Raw genomic sequence first — 7500 nt, 5'->3', positions numbered from 1 at the left:
CTCTCTCGTGTCAAAATGAAAACAGCTTCCAGCCCCTTTCATGAAGGACTACTTGTGCATATTGCAAGATGTCAGTTTCTAAGTGAATGAGCAAAAGAGCATACAGCACCTGGTATTCCCAGGCGGTCTCCCATCCAGGTACTAACCAGGCCCGACCCTGCTTAGCTTCCGAGATCAGACGAGATCGGGCGTTGCCAGGCTGGTATGGCCGTACGAAATAAGTTGACAACCATAGGCTACTTATCCATATACAGATTTAGCAATTGACAATGCAAGGTGGTCTCTCTCTCTCTCTCTCTCTCTCTCGTGTCAAAATGAAAACAGCTTCCAGCCCCTTTCATGAAGGACTACTTGTGCATATTGCAAGATTTCAGTTTCTAAGTGAATGAGCAAAAGAGCATACAGCACCTGGTATTCCCAGGCGGTCTCCCATCCAAGTACTAACCAGGCCCGACCCTGCTTAGCTTCCGAGATCAGACGAGATCGGGCGTTGCCAGGCTGGTATGGCCGTACGAAATAAGTTGACAACCATAGGCTACTTATCCATATACAGATTTAGCAATTGACAATGCAAGGTGGTCTCTCTCTCTCTCTCTCTCTCTCTCTCTCGTGTCAAAATGAAAACAGCTTCCAGCCCCTTTCATGAAGGACTACTTGTGCATATTGCAAGATTTCAGTTTCTAAGTGAATGAGCAAAAGAGCATACAGCACCTGGTATTCCCAGGCGGTCTCCCATCCAAGTACTAACCAGGCCCGACCCTGCTTAGCTTCCGAGATCAGACGAGATCGGGCGTTGCCAGGCTGGTATGGCCGTACGAAATAAGTTGACAACCATAGGCTACTTATCCATATACAGATTTAGCAATTGACAATGCAAGGTGGTCTCTCTCTCTCTCTCTCTCTCTCTCTCGTGTCAAAATGAAAACAGCTTCCAGCCCCTTTCATGAAGGACTACTTGTGCATATTGCAAGATTTCAGTTTCTAAGTGAATGAGCAAAAGAGCATACAGCACCTGGTATACCCAGGCGGTCTCCCATCCAAGTACTAACCAGGCCCGACCCTGCTTAGCTTCCGAGATCAGACGAGATCGGGCGTTGCCAGGCTGGTATGGCCGTACGAAATAAGTTGACAACCATAGGCTACTTATCCATATACAGATTTAGCAATTGACAATGCAAGGTGGTCTCTCTCTCTCTCTCTCTCGTGTCAAAATGAAAACAGCTTCCAGCCCCTTTCATGAAGGACTACTTGTGCATATTGCAAGATTTCAGTTTCTAAGTGAATGAGCAAAAGAGCATACGGCACCTGGTATTCCCAGGCGGTCTCCCATCCAAGTACTAACCAGGCCCGACCCTGCTTAGCTTCCGAGATCAGACGAGATCGGGCGTTGCCAGGCTGGTATGGCCGTACGAAATAAGTTGACAACCATAGGCTACTTATCCATATACAGATTTAGCAATTGACAATGCAAGGTGGTCTCTCTCTCTCTCTCTCTCTCGTGTCAAAATGAAAACAGCTTCCAGCCCCTTTCATGAAGGACTACTTGTGCATATTGCAAGATGTCAGTTTCTAAGTGAATGAGCAAAAGAGCATACAGCACCTAGTATTCCCAGGCGGTCTCCCATCCAAGTACTAACCAGGCCCAACCCTGATTAGCTTCCGAGATCAGACGAGATCGGGCGTTGCCAGGCTGGTATGGCCGTACGAAATAAGTTGACAACCATAGGCTACTTATCCATATACAGATTTAGCAATTGACAATGCAAGGTAGTCTCTCTCTCTCTCTCTCTCTCTCTCTCTCTCTCTCTCTCTCTCTCTCTCGTGTCAAAATGAAAACAGCTTCCAGCCCCTTTCATGAAGGACTACTTGTGCATATTGCAAGATGTCAGTTTCTAAGTGAATGAGCAAAAGAGCATACAGCACCTGGTATTCCCAGGCGGTCTCCCATCCAAGTACTAACCAGGCCCGACCCTGCTTAGCTTCCGAGATCAGACGAGATCGGGCGTTGCCAGGCTGGTATGGCCGTACAAAATAAGTTGACAACCATAGGCTACTTATCCATATACAGATTTAGCAATTGACAATGCAAGGTGGTCTCTCTCTCTCTCTCTCTCTCTCTCTCTCTCTCTCTCTCGTGTCAAAATGAAAACAGCTTCCAGCCCCTTTCATGAAGGACTACTTGTGCATATTGCAAGATTTCAGTTTCTAAGTGAATGAGCAAAAGAGCATACAGCACCTGGTATTCCCAGGCGGTCTCCCATCCAAGTACTAACCAGGCCCGACCCTGCTTAGCTTCCGAGATCAGACGAGATCGGGCGTTGCCAGGCTGGTATGGCCGTACAAAATACGTTGACAACCATAGGCTACTTATCCATATACAGATTTAGCAATTGACAATGCAAGGTAGTCTCTCTCTCTCTCTCTCTCTCTCTCTCTCTCTCTCTCGTGTCAAAATGAAAACAGCTTCCAGCCCCTTTCATGAAGGACTACTTGTGCATATTGCAAGATGTCAGTTTCTAAGTGAATGAGCAAAAGAGCATACAGCACCTGGTATTCCCAGGCGGTCTCCCATCCAAGTACTAACCAGGCCCGACCCTGCTTAGCTTCCGAGATCAGACGAGATCGGGCGTTGCCAGGCTGGTATGGCCGTACTAAATAAGTTGACAACCATAGGCTACTTATCCATATACAGATTTAGCAATTGACAATGCAAGGTAGTCTCTCTCTCTCTCTCTCTCTCTCTCTCTCTCTCTCTCTCTCTCTCTCTCTCGTGTCAAAATGAAAACAGCTTCCAGCCCCTTTCATGAAGGACTACTTGTGCATATTGCAAGATGTCTGTTTCTAAGTGAATGAGCAAAAGAGCATACAGCACCTGGTATTCCCAGGCGGTCTCCCATCCAAGTACGAACCAGGCCCGACCCTGCTTAGCTTCCGAGATCAGACGAGATCGGGCGTTGCCAGGCTGGTATGGCCGTACGAAATAAGTTGACAACCATAGGCTACTTATCCATATACAGATTTAGCAATTGACAATGCAAGGTGGTCTCTCTCTCTCTCGTGTCAAAATGAAAACAGCTTCCAGCCCCTTTCATGAAGGACTACTTGTGCATATTGCAAGATTTCAGTTTCTAAGTGAATGAGCAAAAGAGCATACAGCACCTGGTATTCCCAGGCGGTCTCCCATCCAAGTACTAACCAGGCCCGACCCTGCTTAGCTTCCGAGATCAGACGAGATCGGGCGTTGCCAGGCTGGTATGGCCGTACGAAATAAGTTGACAACCATAGGCTACTTATCCATATACAGATTTAGCAATTGACAATGCAAGGTGGTCTCTCTCTCTCTCTCTCTCGTGTCAAAATGAAAACAGCTTCCAGCCCCTTTCATGAAGGACTACTTGTGCATATTGCAAGATTTCAGTTTCTAAGTGAATGAGCAAAAGAGCATACAGCACCTGTTATTCCAAGGCGGTCTCCCATCCAAGTACTAACCAGGCCCGACCCTGCTTAGCTTCCGAGATCAGACGAGATCGGGCGTTGCCAGGCTGGTATGGCCGTGCGAAATAAGTTGACAACCATAGGCTACTTATCCATATACAGATTTAGCAATTTACAATGCAAGGTAGTCTCTCTCTCTCTCTCTCTCGTGTCAAAATGAAAACAGCTTCCAGCCCCTTTCATGAAGGACTACTTGTGCATATTGCAAGATGTCAGTTTCTAAGTGAATGAGCAAAAGAGCATACAGCACCTAGTATTCCCAGGCGGTCTCCCATCCAAGTACTAACCAGGCCCGACCCTGCTTAGCTTCCGAGATCAGACGAGATCGGGCGTTGCCAGGCTGGTATGGCCGTACGAAATAAGTTGACAACCATAGGCTACTTATCCATATACAGATTTAGCAATTGACAATGCAAGGTAGTCTCTCTCTCTCTCTCTCTCTCTCTCTCTCTCTCGTGTCAAAATGAAAACAGCTTCCAGCCCCTTTCATGAAGGACTACTTGTGCATATTGCAAGATGTCAGTTTCTAAGTGAATGAGCAAAAGAGCATACAGCACCTGGTATTCCCAGGCGGTCTCCCATCCAAGTACTAACCAGGCCCGACCCTGCTTAGCTTCCGAGATCAGACGAGATCGGGCGTTGCCAGGCTGGTATGGCCGTACAAAATAAGTTGACAACCATAGGCTACTTATCCATATACAGATTTAGCAATTGACAATGCAAGGTGGTCTCTCTCTCTCTCTCTCTCTCTCTCTCTCTCGTGTCAAAATGAAAACAGCTTCCAGCCCCTTTCATGAAGGACTACTTGTGCATATTGCAAGATTTCAGTTTCTAAGTGAATGAGCAAAAGAGCATACAGCACCTGGTATTCCCAGGCGGTCTCCCATCCAAGTACTAACCAGGCCCGACCCTGCTTAGCTTCCGAGATCAGACGAGATCGGGCGTTGCCAGGCTGGTATGGCCGTACAAAATAAGTTGACAACCATAGGCTACTTATCCATATACAGATTTAGCAATTGACAATGCAAGGTGGTCTCTCTCTCTCTCTCTCTCTCTCTCTCTCTCTCTCTCTCTCTCGTGTCAAAATGAAAACAGCTTCCAGCCCCTTTCATGAAGGACTACTTGTGCATATTGCAAGATTTCAGTTTCTAAGTGAATGAGCAAAAGAGCATACAGCACCTGGTATTCCCAGGCGGTCTCCCATCCAAGTACTAACCAGGCCCGACCCTGCTTAGCTTCCGAGATCAGACGAGATCGGGCGTTGCCAGGCTGGTATGGCCGTACAAAATACGTTGACAACCATAGGCTACTTATCCATATACAGATTTAGCAATTGACAATGCAAGGTAGTCTCTCTCTCTCTCTCTCTCTCTCTCTCTCTCTCTCGTGTCAAAATGAAAACAGCTTCCAGCCCCTTTCATGAAGGACTACTTGTGCATATTGCAAGATGTCAGTTTCTAAGTGAATGAGCAAAAGAGCATACAGCACCTGGTATTCCCAGGCGGTCTCCCATCCAAGTACTAACCAGGCCCGACCCTGCTTAGCTTCCGAGATCAGACGAGATCGGGCGTTGCCAGGCTGGTATGGCCGTACTAAATAAGTTGACAACCATAGGCTACTTATCCATATACAGATTTAGCAATTGACAATGCAAGGTAGTCTCTCTCTCTCTCTCTCTCTCTCTCTCTCTCTCTCTCTCTCTCGTGTCAAAATGAAAACAGCTTCCAGCCCCTTTCATGAAGGACTACTTGTGCATATTGCAAGATGTCAGTTTCTAAGTGAATGAGCAAAAGAGCATACAGCACCTGGTATTCCCAGGCGGTCTCCCATCCAAGTACGAACCAGGCCCGACCCTGCTTAGCTTCCGAGATCAGACGAGATCGGGCGTTGCCAGGCTGGTATGGCCGTACGAAATAAGTTGACAACCATAGGCTACTTATCCATATACAGATTTAGCAATTGACAATGCAAGGTGGTCTCTCTCTCTCTCTCTCGTGTCAAAATGAAAACAGCTTCCAGCCCCTTTCATGAAGGACTACTTGTGCATATTGCAAGATTTCAGTTTCTAAGTGAATGAGCAAAAGAGCATACAGCACCTGGTATTCCCAGGCGGTCTCCCATCCAAGTACTAACCAGGCCCGACCCTGCTTAGCTTCCGAGATCAGACGAGATCGGGCGTTGCCAGGCTGGTATGGCCGTACGAAATAAGTTGACAACCATAGGCTACTTATCCATATACAGATTTAGCAATTGACAATGCAAGGTGGTCTCTCTCTCTCTCTCTCTCGTGTCAAAATGAAAACAGCTTCCAGCCCCTTTCATGAAGGACTACTTGTGCATATTGCAAGATTTCAGTTTCTAAGTGAATGAGCAAAAGAGCATACAGCACCTGTTATTCCAAGGCGGTCTCCCATCCAAGTACTAACCAGGCCCGACCCTGCTTAGCTTCCGAGATCAGACGAGATCGGGCGTTGCCAGGCTGGTATGGCCGTGCGAAATAAGTTGACAACCATAGGCTACTTATCCATATACAGATTTAGCAATTTACAATGCAAGGTAGTCTCTCTCTCTCTCTCTCTCGTGTCAAAATGAAAACAGCTTCCAGCCCCTTTCATGAAGGACTACTTGTGCATATTGCAAGATGTCAGTTTCTAAGTGAATGAGCAAAAGAGCATACAGCACCTAGTATTCCCAGGCGGTCTCCCATCCAAGTACTAACCAGGCCCGACCCTGCTTAGCTTCCGAGATCAGACGAGATCGGGCGTTGCCAGGCTGGTATGGCCGTACGAAATAAGTTGACAACCATAGGCTACTTATCCATATACAGATTTAGCAATTGACAATGCAAGGTAGTCTCTCTCTCTCTCTCTCTCTCTCTCTCTCTCTCGTGTCAAAATGAAAACAGCTTCCAGCCCCTTTCATGAAGGACTACTTGTGCATATTGCAAGATGTCAGTTTCTAAGTGAATGAGCAAAAGAGCATACAGCACCTGGTATACCCAGGCGGTCTCCCATCCAAGTACTAACCAGGCCCGACCCTGCTTAGCTTCCGAGATCAGACGAGATCGGGCGTTGCCAGGCTGGTATGGCCGTACAAAATAAGTTGACAACCATAGGCTACTTATCCATATACAGATTTAGCAATTGACAATGCAAGGTGGTCTCTCTCTCTCTCTCTCTCTCTCTCTCTCTCTCTCGTGTCAAAATGAAAACAGCTTCCAGCCCCTTTCATGAAGGACTACTTGTGCATATTGCAAGATGTCAGTTTCTAAGTGAATGAGCAAAAGAGCATACAGCACCTGGTATTCCCAGGCGGTCTCCCATCCAAGTACTAACCAGGCCCGACCCTGCTTAGCTTCCGAGATCAGACGAGATCGGGCGTTGCCAGGCTGGTATGGCCGTACAAAATACGTTGACAACCATAGGCTACTTATCCATATACAGATTTAGCAATTGACAATGCAAGGTAGTCTCTCTCTCTCTCTCTCTCTCTCTCTCTCTCTCGTGTCAAAATGAAAACAGCTTCCAGCCCCTTTCATGAAGGACTACTTGTGCATATTGCAAGATGTCAGTTTCTAAGTGAATGAGCAAAAGAGCATACAGCACCTGGTATTCCCAGGCGGTCTCCCATCCAAGTACTAACCAGGCCCGACCCTGCTTAGCTTCCGAGATCAGACGAGATCGGGCGTTGCCAGGCTGGTATGGCCGTACTAAATAAGTTGACAACCATAGGCTACTTATCCATATACAGATTTAGCAATTGACAATGCAAGGTAGTCTCTCTCTCTCTCTCTCTCTCTCTCTCTCTCTCTCTCTCTCGTGTCAAAATGAAAACAGCTTCCAGCCCCTTTCATGAAGGACTACTTGTGCATATTGCAAGATGTCAGTTTCTAAGTGAATGAGCAAAAGAGCATACAGCACCTGGTATTCCCAGGCGGTCTCCCATCCAAGTACGAACCAGGCCCGACCCTGCTTAGCTTCCGAGATCAGACGAGATCGGGCGTTG

General features: G+C 47.1%; 22 non-coding genes and 3 pseudogenes across 22 annotated transcripts in view; all 25 read right to left on the bottom strand.

Moving 5' to 3' along the window:
• Nucleotides 1–97: 97 nt before the first annotated feature.
• LOC146282271 (5S ribosomal RNA) lies at nt 98–216 on the bottom strand. The gene has a single exon (XR_014760456.1). It is a non-coding gene; the product is annotated as a 5S ribosomal RNA (ribosomal RNA).
• A 180-nt stretch (nt 217–396) lies between these two features.
• LOC146282270 (5S ribosomal RNA) lies at nt 397–515 on the bottom strand. The gene has a single exon (XR_014762114.1). It is a non-coding gene; the product is annotated as a 5S ribosomal RNA (ribosomal RNA).
• A 184-nt stretch (nt 516–699) lies between these two features.
• On the bottom strand, nt 700–818 carry LOC146282269 (5S ribosomal RNA). Its single transcript, XR_014762113.1, has one exon. It is a non-coding gene; the product is annotated as a 5S ribosomal RNA (ribosomal RNA).
• A 182-nt stretch (nt 819–1000) lies between these two features.
• Nucleotides 1001–1119, bottom strand: LOC146282268 (5S ribosomal RNA). The gene has a single exon (XR_014761916.1). It is a non-coding gene; the product is annotated as a 5S ribosomal RNA (ribosomal RNA).
• Nucleotides 1120–1293: 174 nt separating this feature from the next.
• LOC146282267 (5S ribosomal RNA) lies at nt 1294–1412 on the bottom strand. Its single transcript, XR_014759845.1, has one exon. It is a non-coding gene; the product is annotated as a 5S ribosomal RNA (ribosomal RNA).
• A 176-nt stretch (nt 1413–1588) lies between these two features.
• LOC146282266 (5S ribosomal RNA) lies at nt 1589–1707 on the bottom strand. Its single transcript, XR_014762023.1, has one exon. It is a non-coding gene; the product is annotated as a 5S ribosomal RNA (ribosomal RNA).
• A 204-nt stretch (nt 1708–1911) lies between these two features.
• On the bottom strand, nt 1912–2030 carry LOC146282265 (5S ribosomal RNA). Its single transcript, XR_014760890.1, has one exon. It is a non-coding gene; the product is annotated as a 5S ribosomal RNA (ribosomal RNA).
• Nucleotides 2031–2224: 194 nt separating this feature from the next.
• Nucleotides 2225–2343, bottom strand: LOC146282264 (5S ribosomal RNA). The gene has a single exon (XR_014760888.1). It is a non-coding gene; the product is annotated as a 5S ribosomal RNA (ribosomal RNA).
• A 192-nt stretch (nt 2344–2535) lies between these two features.
• On the bottom strand, nt 2536–2654 carry LOC146282263 (5S ribosomal RNA). The gene has a single exon (XR_014761459.1). It is a non-coding gene; the product is annotated as a 5S ribosomal RNA (ribosomal RNA).
• Nucleotides 2655–2860: 206 nt separating this feature from the next.
• Nucleotides 2861–2979, bottom strand: LOC146282262 (5S ribosomal RNA). Its single transcript, XR_014761509.1, has one exon. It is a non-coding gene; the product is annotated as a 5S ribosomal RNA (ribosomal RNA).
• Nucleotides 2980–3147: 168 nt separating this feature from the next.
• Nucleotides 3148–3266, bottom strand: LOC146282261 (5S ribosomal RNA). Its single transcript, XR_014762112.1, has one exon. It is a non-coding gene; the product is annotated as a 5S ribosomal RNA (ribosomal RNA).
• A 174-nt stretch (nt 3267–3440) lies between these two features.
• LOC146282260 (5S ribosomal RNA) lies at nt 3441–3559 on the bottom strand (annotated as a pseudogene).
• Nucleotides 3560–3733: 174 nt separating this feature from the next.
• On the bottom strand, nt 3734–3852 carry LOC146282259 (5S ribosomal RNA). The gene has a single exon (XR_014761306.1). It is a non-coding gene; the product is annotated as a 5S ribosomal RNA (ribosomal RNA).
• A 188-nt stretch (nt 3853–4040) lies between these two features.
• Nucleotides 4041–4159, bottom strand: LOC146282258 (5S ribosomal RNA). The gene has a single exon (XR_014760887.1). It is a non-coding gene; the product is annotated as a 5S ribosomal RNA (ribosomal RNA).
• Nucleotides 4160–4345: 186 nt separating this feature from the next.
• Nucleotides 4346–4464, bottom strand: LOC146282257 (5S ribosomal RNA). The gene has a single exon (XR_014760886.1). It is a non-coding gene; the product is annotated as a 5S ribosomal RNA (ribosomal RNA).
• Nucleotides 4465–4662: 198 nt separating this feature from the next.
• Nucleotides 4663–4781, bottom strand: LOC146282256 (5S ribosomal RNA). The gene has a single exon (XR_014760885.1). It is a non-coding gene; the product is annotated as a 5S ribosomal RNA (ribosomal RNA).
• A 190-nt stretch (nt 4782–4971) lies between these two features.
• LOC146282255 (5S ribosomal RNA) lies at nt 4972–5090 on the bottom strand. The gene has a single exon (XR_014761458.1). It is a non-coding gene; the product is annotated as a 5S ribosomal RNA (ribosomal RNA).
• Nucleotides 5091–5288: 198 nt separating this feature from the next.
• On the bottom strand, nt 5289–5407 carry LOC146282254 (5S ribosomal RNA). The gene has a single exon (XR_014761508.1). It is a non-coding gene; the product is annotated as a 5S ribosomal RNA (ribosomal RNA).
• Nucleotides 5408–5579: 172 nt separating this feature from the next.
• On the bottom strand, nt 5580–5698 carry LOC146282253 (5S ribosomal RNA). Its single transcript, XR_014762111.1, has one exon. It is a non-coding gene; the product is annotated as a 5S ribosomal RNA (ribosomal RNA).
• Nucleotides 5699–5872: 174 nt separating this feature from the next.
• Nucleotides 5873–5991, bottom strand: LOC146282252 (5S ribosomal RNA; annotated as a pseudogene).
• A 174-nt stretch (nt 5992–6165) lies between these two features.
• On the bottom strand, nt 6166–6284 carry LOC146282251 (5S ribosomal RNA). The gene has a single exon (XR_014761305.1). It is a non-coding gene; the product is annotated as a 5S ribosomal RNA (ribosomal RNA).
• A 188-nt stretch (nt 6285–6472) lies between these two features.
• On the bottom strand, nt 6473–6591 carry LOC146282250 (5S ribosomal RNA; annotated as a pseudogene).
• Nucleotides 6592–6781: 190 nt separating this feature from the next.
• On the bottom strand, nt 6782–6900 carry LOC146282249 (5S ribosomal RNA). The gene has a single exon (XR_014760884.1). It is a non-coding gene; the product is annotated as a 5S ribosomal RNA (ribosomal RNA).
• Nucleotides 6901–7088: 188 nt separating this feature from the next.
• Nucleotides 7089–7207, bottom strand: LOC146282248 (5S ribosomal RNA). Its single transcript, XR_014761457.1, has one exon. It is a non-coding gene; the product is annotated as a 5S ribosomal RNA (ribosomal RNA).
• Nucleotides 7208–7403: 196 nt separating this feature from the next.
• LOC146282247 (5S ribosomal RNA) overlaps nt 7404–7500 on the bottom strand; it is a 119-nt gene continuing 22 nt past the window's right edge. The window contains exon 1 of the ribosomal RNA XR_014761507.1: nt 7404–7500. This exon is cut by the window's right edge and continues 22 nt beyond it. This is a non-coding gene — a ribosomal RNA (5S ribosomal RNA).

This window comes from Hypomesus nipponensis, chromosome 6 (assembly GCF_054491055.1).
Source record: "Hypomesus nipponensis isolate SF chromosome 6, ASM5449105v1, whole genome shotgun sequence".
Taxonomy (NCBI): domain Eukaryota; kingdom Metazoa; phylum Chordata; class Actinopteri; order Osmeriformes; family Osmeridae; genus Hypomesus; species Hypomesus nipponensis.
Note: the sequence above shows the minus strand (reverse complement) of the source record. Positions and strands in the feature narration are given on the sequence as shown.